Raw genomic sequence first — 12,245 nt, forward strand, 5'->3', positions numbered from 1 at the left:
ACCAAGGTGCCAGGACCTACTCAGACATCACTGGGCTGGTTTGACCTCCTACTAATTGGCTGTAGGATACACAGCCTTTACTGAGGCCATAGTCGGGCTTCCTGCAGCTGAGGTTTGTGTGGGTCCTTATCTAGAAGGATACCATTCAAAGTGTGGACCTCTCTCCATCAGCTTCACCTGGAGTCTCTTAGAAATGCATGTTCCCAGGTCCCAATCCAGACCTCTGAAGTGGGATCTTGTATCTATGCTTTGACATGTCTTCTGTGTGTTCATTACAATTTGAGAACCACTACTTTAGAAAATTTACTTTAGATTGACATTGGCATTTCTCAAACCATGTTGCATAGGAAATGAGTGTCCTGGGACCCAGTGGTGGTTCCGGTGTTCCCTCCAAAGGTCCACTGCGTTTGGGAAAAGCTGCATCTGTACACCCCTCTTGAAGGGGTAGAATGTATGTTAGTTTGTTAGTGGAACCTGTTTATTTAACCCAGCAAGTCCCAGACATATAAGATTATGGAGATTTCTTTTGGCAAGAAAACCTACCAAAGTTTCCAAGGTACACTGTTCCTGGCTGAGGTGACCTTAGGACAGCTCAAGTATATGTACGAGTAAGTGAATGTCAACTTCACCGAAACACATGTTGTGTGGACTAAGTGCTTTTAAATCTAGAATTAGAATGGGAATTGCTGTATCTCTTAAATGAGATTGGCTTCAGGATAACATTACAGTTACCTTACATAGCACTTGATAAATATTAAGGGAACCTATGAATATCACTTATATATTCATGGATTTTCAGTCACTTTGAGATTTTGATCCTTTTTTATTTTCCAGCTTGGGACTTTCTTCTTCTATACTTGAAATGATTTTTGAATAGAATTTGCACGAGTTTTTTTAAACTCCTGTATACAGAAGTATGTGGAAGCACACAAAATCATACAAGTTTCATTGATTTTACTGCCACTGTTAAGTCAATTTTTGCTTGTCTCATAATTAATCTTTTAAAAAGTTTGTACATAGGTAACAAAGTGTTACTTTTTAAGATACATAACAGGCTGTAAATTAATTGTGGTGTCTATTAAGTAGGATAATCAGATATGAGGAATTAGGATTTTGTCTTTTGTATATTCTCATCTGCATTCAGCTTCCTACTCTGGGTTTTGTACTTGAGCGTTTTTTCTTTATAAACGCCTTATTACCACTCTGAAGTCTCTGACTGTACCACTTGAACATACTTATAATATTCCGCTCATATGGAAAAAGGTAAATTTTATGTTTGTGCTTTGCTAACTGTAGATGTTTATTACTCTACAAGTTATCTATTTTTATAACTACTTGTGGTCCACCATTTATTTTAATTCATCGTTCTTACTAATTATGGTAATAGGGAAGAGGGAGACATCTAGAAAAGAAGCTTAATTTATACTTTTTCAGCCAATCTGTGAATGTAAAAACTACACTGTTGCCTTGCCATAATCCAACCTACTATAATGTGAAACAAATATCTGCCTTGAAATCCATCATAGCAGGTGGAATTGAGCTAAACTCCTTCTGGTTTTTCATTTAACTCACCTAGAACATGGCCCCATGGCATTGGCCCAAGGAGCAGTGAGGTACCACTGTACAAAGGAATCTTCAGTTTTTCCACTAGTGCTAATCTAAGAGACTTTTACCTACACATGTACTATATTTGTTTACAGATTATAGGTCGATAAGATTTAAAAGTCTGATTTAATAAACATTTAATCCCCCAAACCTATGCTACTGATCCTATTTTTTAATCAGCTTATTTAACAATTTTATTTGTTTAGGTAAGCTTTTTTTTTTTTTCTCCCTGAACTGGGTTTCATTGACAACAATAAAAAGGCAATTAAAAAAAAAAGTGAATGGGTCTTTCCTCCGTTTTCTTCATCTTCATGTACCCCTGGACTCTAGTAAATGAATTAGTAAGTGGATATTTCTTTTCTTTTTCTAAGAGGAATATATGTGGGCACAGATTAAAATGTGTTCTAACAGAAAATCAATCCCACTAATGACATCTGACTTAGTATTGGAAGAATAAAAGAACTATAAACAAAGAAATCCCCAATGAGGTATTTACATCTTCTAAAAAAAACAAGCAGAAAATACTTTTAAAGTTGCTGAAATTAACTTGTTACCCTCAACCCAAAGAAAACCTGTTTGGTTAGGTCACCAAACCTGAGCAGAAAATATATCCACACAACTGCATTACAGCAGCCAATATGGCTGCCAGGGCCAGGCTGAAGTACAAAGCCAACACTGAATAAATAATATCAAAACCATGACAACTAACAATGCTCTATTCCTACCTAACTCTCAAAGCCAAGGTGACTTCACCAAAGGATGATCTTATGACCTGCATTTTTTGTACAGTTTCAGAAATAGGTATGTCCTAAAACGCCTAAAACCTCTGACTAGAGAATGACATCATGGGAATGTGCTATATATATATACATATATATGCATATGTACACACACACTAAATACATATATATATTCTATAAATATATTCCACAAACATCTAGAAATATATATATAGTGTGTGTATAATATAATGTATGTATATATACAATGTGTGTGCATACATGTATTTACTTTTTAACATTTTATCTCTCATTTTAAAAGGGTATGTTTCTTTTGATCTGGGACAAAATAAGGTTATAAACCTGATCATGTTGTAGTTTTGCCTTGCATATCAGATAACCTAGAGAAAAAATTAATTCTTTTTTTTTTGAAAAAATTAATTCTTAATTACATCTAGTGTTCTTGACCTACGTTTTTAATCAAATTTTCTCTCCCTCAAATTTCCCCATCCTCATTATTTAGATCTTGGTTTATTAACCTAATTCTACTGATTGTTTTGCTAATGTGCCTATTTTTAAAAACTTCATATCTTTTGTGTTTGTAAGTATAGTATATATAAAGAGAGAGAGAGATAATATGAGATATATGAGATAATATAAGTATACTTATATGTATATATCATAAAAATAGGATAATAGCTATTATTGACTTACACTTTGTACTGAAAGTACTCTGCTCTTTCTCAAGTGAAATCTGAGAGTGGGCTTTGATATGGAAGAAGGGATTTGAGGTACAGGAAACAAAAAAGCCAGCACCTAGATGGAGGTAGCAGGTGCTGAAAGCACTCTTCTTTGTCATGTTAATCACCAGTCAGCTTTGTCCAGGGAAGAACTCTGGTTCTGAGGAGGCTCAGGTGGGTAGAGAAGAAGCTAAAGGAGAGTAGGTCCTTAGTAGTCAGGCGATTGCCAAATGGGAGCTGAAAATTCAATTGCCCCTAATTGTTCTAGAGCAGGTTCTGGAGCAAATTCTAACTCAAGAGCCACTGAAGAAAGAACAGAAGCCCTGCACTGGCTCTAGAACTTCTTTGTCTCTTGGAGCTACAACAGTGGAAAGGATAATGGATCAGCCTCTGTGGCTAAAAGAAAAGCAGTCACACTGAGTTTTACTCCACAGTGGGGTAGAGTTAGATAGAAAATTCCTCACCGAATGGAACTTTCCACTCTTTATTATCTCAAAAGAATTTTCTTGCCAATAGATAAAATATATTTCACATTGTTTAATAGAGGAGATCAACTCAATTATAACCACTCAACTCAGACCACATCCAAAACACCTTGCTAAGCCACTGCAATTAATGATTGATCTCAACCAATTTCCTGGTTCTAATTATAGTTGGCCAAGCCTTGGTGACACTCGGGATCTTCAAGACCGTGAGCTGAGAAAAACCTAACAGTAAGGCAAGGCCACTCTGGAAAGAGATCACTAGTCCCATTGGAGCACAGTAAACTTAAAAGTAGTCTAGGCATGTTGCCACATTCCCCAAATCTCATTTCAAGGAGCAGGGGAGGGCACACAGAACAATGTCTAATCAATGAAAGAGTTGTCCAGCCTAGTAGGAGGCAGAGTAAGATTATGAAGGTCTATTTAAGTCTCTTTAAAGGATGCTGGAAGCGGGATCCAGGCCCAGAGAGAAAAACCTGGCAGGAGCTTAGAAATAAGGTTCAGTCCCAGCCAATTCCATGATCCAGAATTCAGTCGCAGGAAAAAACTAGAATGAGAACCAAAAGCCAAGAGCCCATCGACAGAAGATCTGTACAACAGACTGGCCACACTTACAGTGGGATGGCAAGGTAAACAGAGGTGAAGATGCTGATCTCTGCTTTGCCAGACACTGAATCACTGTCACATATCAGACAATGTGACAGAATAATTACAGATCATTCTCCCTGGTAGGAAGAAGACCCTCAATGTATTGCCAGTCAGGCTTCTTCTGGTTCAGGAACCAAGCAAGGAACAAGCCTGTGGCTGGCAGGTCTGAATACCAAGAGTCGCAGTTCCTGCGAGCATCTGATATTGTGCCTTCCCTGTCCCTGACACAGAGGCATCTGCCCAGGGGGAGTGTGAGACAGCCCTACAGAGAGACCAGCCAGAGCACAGGGAGCACCACAGTGGGAAGAAGAACACGTAAAGGAGACTGATCAGTTCAGGAGCTCAGTCTTAAAAAAGGGAATGACCTTCTTCCCAGCATAATCATACTGAATTTCAGGCTATATTGATGCTACAAAGGATAATTTTATCATAATTTTTTTATGAATAAATCAGGAACCTTTATTTTCTCTTTAGAAATTTTTCCATCTAAATATTTTATATAAGCTCTTTTTTCTTAAAAAAATTCAACATTTTTATAATACATCAGCCTGATATATTTTATAATACATGCTGTTTGAGTTAATGAAAATCCTGAGATGAAACTTATTACTTAAATTATTTTAAGGTACATTATACAGCTTGTAGGAAACTGCCACTTTCCTCTCAAGATAAACCATTTCCCTCTGGTTTTGCATAATTAAGACTTGCAATTCATAAAGTCTGGCATTATAAATCACTGTATCCCCTTGAAACACAACCAGTCAATTGTCTTCCTCAACTAAACTGCATTGAGTTGCTACTTTGTAGGCTATTATAATCCAAGATACAAACTAAACCAAAATTAACTGTACATAAAATCTATTTCAAAGAAGTTTATAAATTTATCACCTGAAAGTTTTAAACAATAAAATGAATATGCAAGAAAAGGGGAGGTTTAACATGAAAACCATTATAGGGAATACCTTTTTATAATTAACTAGTGACTACATATTATCCAACATTGTAACTAAAGTATGAGATACCGTAATTAGAAGTAATGAGTTTTATTTTTTTTTAAAAATTGCACACTGTGAGCTTTTTCTTTTGGCAAAATAACAGTCTGAGGAAGGACCAGACCCATCTGATCTACCTCATGTATCTACTCTATGAGAAGAAAATACAGTACCCTCCATTTCCCTCATGAAATTATGAGGGAGAAAGTGAAAAGTGAACTGCCCATACTCGCACAGCCAGGGCAGGCTTCACGGATACGCAAGTTGTTCAGTCACCCAGGGTACCAGACTTCAAGGGTTCTGTACTTGATCTAATGCTCTGCTGTCACCATCTTGAAATTCTGAACTTTTGAACAAGGGCTCCTGCAATTTCATTTTGCACTGGGCCCCACAAATATGTAGCCAATTCTGCCTACAAAGAGGCCAACTACAAATCAAGAAACATCATCCCAATTGCCACAGGATGTAACATGCACCTAGTGTATAGTATGCAAACAGGAAATGTTCACTGAATGAATTAAGTCAAATGTATTCACTAGTTTCCAAGATAGATTTTAATCCAAACAGTTGAGTTTCTTTAAATCGTTTTATAGTAAAAAAAATCAGAGAAAGGAACTTCCCCACTGATAACCCTTTCCCATGTCAACTTATCCATATTATTGTTATTCTCTTCTCTTTTTTAGCAACAGATACGCAAAGCTTATTCATCTGTACTGTGTGTGGCCAGGTGTCCTAATTAGCAAAAGCACAGCAGAACCCTGAGATATTCAGGCAGCCCACCAGGACTTCTTTTACATGAGGATCCATTTCTGTAGACTTCTTTAAGGAAACACAAATGGTAACTCTGTAATTTGGTGGTTAGTTCTCTGAGGTCCTCGAGCTTGCACACCCTTGACTCCAGGAAAGCAGTGAGTCATTCTGTTTCAGCAAAAGCTAGGAAAGTGATTTGATTTTGGCAAGAAGGAGTGCTACATGGGTAAATGTCATTCATATGCACTTCTGTAGGCAGCTTTGGGACTCCTCCCCAATCCATGTCATCTTATATGTTACAGCACAGCATCTACTTTAGGGGCAGGCCTAAGTGGCTATATTTTTATCATAACACCCTGCTCCTATGGCCGCAGGTGACTGAGCAACACATGGGCACTAGTCTCGAGGGCAACTTCTTCCCTGAGACTTTGATCTAAGACCTACAGAGCTAGAGTCAGATAGCGGGAGCTTACCCTGAAACGTCATGCAGAGGTGGGACCAGAGTGACCATTTCTGACCAAGTGTGCACTAATTTTTAAGTCATAGAAAGCTAAATTGCACAGATAAATAAGAGAATTTATAAGAAATAAGAGAAGCAAAAGCCAGAAACCCAGAGAGAAACAGAGAAAGTAGCTGTCTCTGTTCCTAACAGCTTTCCAGTTTCCAACTCCATTCTCACAAGCCCCCGCTTGTTTTCATGTTTCTTATATTAAATAAAAATCCTTTCACTAAGCTAGCTTGAGTGGGTTGTGTTCCTTGCGATCAAATGTGTAGTACAGCATCCCTGAAGAATGTATTCTAAGTTATTTGACAGCACTTACTGTGAAACTGAAATACCAAACAGCTGGAGTCACCAAAAATACACGACCATCTAGGGTTGGCCATAAGAGCTCTCATTAGATTGGAAAATTTTTCTTCTCTCAATCTCAAGAAAAACAGAGTCAATTATACAGTCCTGTACAAGCTGAAAATCTTTACCTCCTTCCTGTGTGCATTTCAACTGTTCTAAATGCACCCACCTCCTGCTTACAGACCGCTCTGTTCCTCTCCTATTACTGAAAAGAGGGTAGGAAGCCCAGCCTTTTCTAGCACTTCCCAGAGTCCCAGGACTTGGGTAGCCAGAGCCTGAGCACCAGCATAAGAGCCATGACAATGATACCAGTTCCCCAGAAGTGCCCTGGCACCCAAGAGAAAGAAAAGAATCTCAAGAACAGGAACAAAATCAAGCAGAGGTCTATATTCAAAAGCCAACCCAATGGTCATCCACATCCTTGCTTATTATCCTCATGATTGGTACAATCTGAGAAAGCAAGGAATCAATGCTCTTGATGGCTTTTTGTTCAATTCATTTAAGATATTTGCTGTAAGCCTTCTCATTATCTTTTCATACTGCTTCATTGTCATCTCCCCCAATATACTTTCAAAGGCAAGATAATGCCAAGAATCATCTTTTATCTTGCACAACATTTGGCACAATGCTGGGCACATAGAAGGTATTTAAAAGTACCCATTCGACTTAATTAATTGAATGACTAGTTCCTCAAATGGAGTTAACTAATTTTTATTCATCATGTCATAGAATCTAGCCCAGTATCTTGAAAGAGAAAAGAGAAAAGTGTAAAGCACAAGGGGAAAATGCTTCACCTACCCTAACCTCTAAAGCTTAATTGATCTTCAAGTGTTTGCTGAACTTTCCCCCAATATTATTTGACTTTTTCACAACATGGATTCCTGCCAGGCCAAGCTTGAAACAGATTACTTCAGCCCAGATGAAGTCACACACACACACACACACACACACGCATGGGTCATATTGTTTTTGCCTAAAACAGATTCTTTGTTGAATTTCCCTTAGCACAGCACATAGCATATCACATAGCTGTCTGCATACACTAAGCACTTAATAATGCTCTGCAGTTTTAAGTAGCTGTGTGTCCCTAGAGAGTCTTCAAAATATAGCCCAAGACTAAGAGTAAAAATGAAATCTCAATGATAGTTTTTTTAAAAAAATACCAGAAAAGGGATGCCAATAGCTATTTCTCCTTGCTACTGGCCAATGTTTTTATACATTGTTTCTAGGTAATATGAAGAAAAAGACCTATAAATTTAGATTTATATTCTCTAAATTTCACTCAGGTAGATGTGGGTGATCTGGGAGGTAACTGTAGAAAAATATACCCGTGTAAATTTTAGAAGATTTTACTTATATTTAAGCCTTTATTATCCACAGTTCATTATATTTACCATTTTCCTTTCATTTAGTAAAAGTATTTAATGATATCTTAAAGGTCACAATGAAAGTAATAACAAAAAATAATCCTGGCTGTTCCTGAGAGATTTTTCTATTTTTTTATTGCTGAATACAAAAATTAGAGTAAAATGTCTAAACTATTACTAAAAAATACATTTATTTTTATTGCTAATAAGATTTTTTAAATTATCACACAGGTCTTTCTTATAAAATGAATAATAAAATTATACATATAAGTAATTAAGCATGATTACTCTTATATTTAGGTAAAATTTTTCCTGCTGATTTGAGAATTCCTGTTTCTCTTCCTTATAAAAGTATCTCTATATGAAACTGATATCAAAGCTTAAAATTCTACTATTAGAGATGAGACTTTAGATTTAACATAAAGTCTCCTTCCAAAAAGACACTTACAAGGGGGGTGTGGAATACTGACTGGAGAGATAACCTTTACCAGACAATAGCACCTTAAAGAGAATTAGTTTATCAAGTGTGTTTCACCTGATAACTAAGTTCAAGTAAGTTACTGAGAAAATGGTAGTCTTAACATGGTTGGAAAAACACTAAGAAAGAGATGAGAACTGGCCTGGATAAGGTTTTAAATAGCAGGCACCAGAAAGCCAGGAGTAAACTTGAGAGTATTTTGTGTCTTAGGAAAGAAGGCCCAGTAAAAGGTTAAGAAAAGAAATCAGAAAAGAAATGCAAAGAACATATATTCACAACTTTTTCTATGGCTGAACCCAAAATTTCCTTCTTGGAACATGCCTTAAAATAATATTATCCTCATTAAAAAAATTAAGGGGCAGCAGTGGTTCTGGAATCAGCACTGGATAGAAACACTCCACAGCTCATTTCTCTAGTTCATTACAGCAAAAAAAAATTGTTGTCAAATACCTGAGGGCTCTAGAGTCAACTCCTGAGGCTTCTGAAAAGTAAACCAAAGCAGGTAGATTGCAGAGAGGAGCCAAATATAGAAAACAAAGTGAGAGATGTTTCCTTTTCTTTCCTCACAGACTTGCCCCCAAGGGTAAGGCCCAGTCATAGAGTCACTTACCAGTGGCAGCAGCCACAAAACTTTCAGGAGGACTCCCTTTTTTCTGGTCAGAGAAATAAGGAAGAGAAGATTCTACAGGCTGGAGGGTATAAGGAAATTTCAGCACACTGACGGCTAGACAGGGGGATTTATGACCTTACACAAGTCTCAGGCTTATCTATCATCTATGCATGCGTGGGACAGGCCAGACCAACATAATAAAGGCATAGAGAAGTAAAGGGAGATTTGAACCACTGCCCATGTCTCATACTAACCTCTGAGATACTTGTGTGTGTAACAGACTCAAACTAGCTTATAATGTGCTTTGAAAACTGAATTGAGATATAAACCAGAGGCAAAGAAGACAAAACAGAACACATAGTCTTAATCTACTCAAGTTCTCCAACATTTCCCAGAGGATTATAACCAGACCCAGTGTCTACAAAACATAACAATCCGCTTGTCCAGGGTGAAAATCCAAAATTACACAACTTGCTGAGAACCAGGAAAATTTCACCAATTCTAAAGTGAAGACACAATGCGCAGATGCCATTCTCAAGATGATCCAAGTCTTGGAATTACAAGGCAAATACTTCAAAGCAGCTATTTAAGCTATGCTCTGTGAATTAAAGAATAACACAGCTGAAATGACTAAAGGATAAGGGTTCTTAGAGGAATACATACTATCAATAAAAAAAAATAAGGTCAACATGTGAAATAAAAAATTCACTAGATGGGTCCAGATAGAAGATTGGAGATGACACAGGAAAAATAACAGTGAATTTGAAGATAATCAACAGAAATTATCCAACCTGAAGAAAAGAGAAAAGAGTATTTTTTTAAAAATTAACAGATCTGCACAAGAGTCAAAAGACAATTTTTTTAATGGGAATGGTAAGTTCTTTCCTATCAATAATTTAATGTAAATGTAAATGGACTAAATTCTCCAGTCAGAAGACATACTGTAAAATGGCTTAATAGATAGAAAATAAAATAAAAATAAAAACAAGATCCAATCATATGCTGCCAATAAGAGATTCACTTTAGCTTTAAGGACATATATAGGCTGGGAGTAAAGGGATAGAAGAAGTATTTTAAGCAAGTGATAATCAAAAGAAAGCAAGCATAGTTGCACTTATACCAGAGTGAATAGACTTTAAGTTCAAAATGGTCACATGAGAAGGTCATCATATAATGATAAAAAGTCAATTCATCAATATATAACAATTGTAAATAAATACGCACTCAACATCAGAGCACCTAAAAACATAAAACAAATACTAACTTAACTAAAAGGAGAAATAAGCTGCAATACAATAACAGTTGGGGACTTTAACACCCCACCCTCAACAATGGATAGATCATCTAGACAGAGCATCAATAAAGAAACAGCAGATTTGAACACTATAGTTGAAATAGACCCAACATATGTATACAAAACATTCCAGCCAACACCATCAGAATACATGTTCTTCTCAATAGGACTCAGAACATTTTCTAGGATAGATCACATTTTAGGTCACAAAACAAGTCTCAACAAATTCAAGAAGACAGAAATTATATCAAGTATCTTTTCCAACAATGATAGTATGAAATTAGAAACCAATAACAAGAGGAAAATTGGAAAATTCACAATTACATGGAAATCAAACAACATACTCCGGAACAACAGATGGATCAAAGAAGAAATCAAAAGGGAAAACAACTGAAACTAAAACAAGAAAACTAGGGAGAAAAGCAACCTGATATTGGTCTTAACAATGATTTTTTGGAAATGATACCAAATGACATAAGCAACAAAAGCAAAAATAAATGAGTGGGACAACAACAAACTAAAAATCTTCTGCATAGCAGAAGAAATTATCAACAAAATAAAAATCAACCTATGGAATAGGAGAAAATATTTTCAAACCATGTACCTGATAATAGGTTAATATGCAAAAGATATAAGGAACTGATATTACTCACTAGCCAAAAAAAAAAAAGTCCAATTTAAAAATTGTTAAAGGACCTGAGTGGATATTTTTCCAAAGAAGATATACAAATGGCCAACAAGTATATGAAAAGGTGCTCAACATAAATAATCATCAGGGAAATGCAAATTAAAACCACAATGACAGATGGACAACAGGAGCATGAAAAGATGCTCAACATCGTTAATCATCAGGGAAATGCAAATCAAAACCACAATGAGCTATCACCTTACACCTGTCATCAAAAGAATACAAATAACAAGTGTTGGCAAGGATGTGGAGAAAAGGGAACTCTCCTACACTGTTGGTGGAAGTGTAAATTGGTACAGCCACTGTGGAAAACAGTATGGATGTTTCTCAAAAAGCTAAAAATAGAAACACCATATGACCCAGCAATTCCACTCCCGGGTATACATCCAAAAAAACCAAAAACACCGATTGGAAAAGGTACATGCACCCCAGTGTTCATAGCAGCACTATTTACAATTGCCAAGATATGGAAGCAACCTAAATGTCCATCAACAGGTGAATGGATAAAGAAAAAGTGGTATATATACAATGGAATACTACTTAGCTATAAAAAAGAAAAAAATTTGCCACCTGCAGCAATGTGGACTTGGAGAGCATTATGTTAAGTGAAATAAGTCAGACAGAGGAAGACAAATACTGTATGATATCACTTACATGTGGAATCTAAAAAAGACAACAAGGGAAATTCCCTGGAAGCCCAGTGGTTAGGATGCAGCGCTTACACTGCCAGAGGCTAGGTTCAATCCCTGGTCAGGGAAGTAAGATCCTGCAAGCCATGCAGTGCAGCCAAATTTTTAAAAAGAAATAAATAAAAATTTTTTTAAAATTAAAAATAGGTCTTCCCTGGTGGTGCAGTGGTTAAGAATCCACCTGCCAATGCAGGGGACACAGGTTCGAGCCCCAGTCTAGGAAGATCCCACATGCAGGGGAGCAACTAAGCTTGTGCGCCACAACTACTGAGCCTGTGCTCTAGAGTCCACGAGCCATAACTATTGAGCCTGCGTGCCACAACTACTGAAGCC

The sequence above is a fragment of the Orcinus orca genome, chromosome 12 (genome assembly GCF_937001465.1).
Source record: "Orcinus orca chromosome 12, mOrcOrc1.1, whole genome shotgun sequence".
In the NCBI taxonomy this organism is placed as follows: domain Eukaryota; kingdom Metazoa; phylum Chordata; class Mammalia; order Artiodactyla; family Delphinidae; genus Orcinus; species Orcinus orca.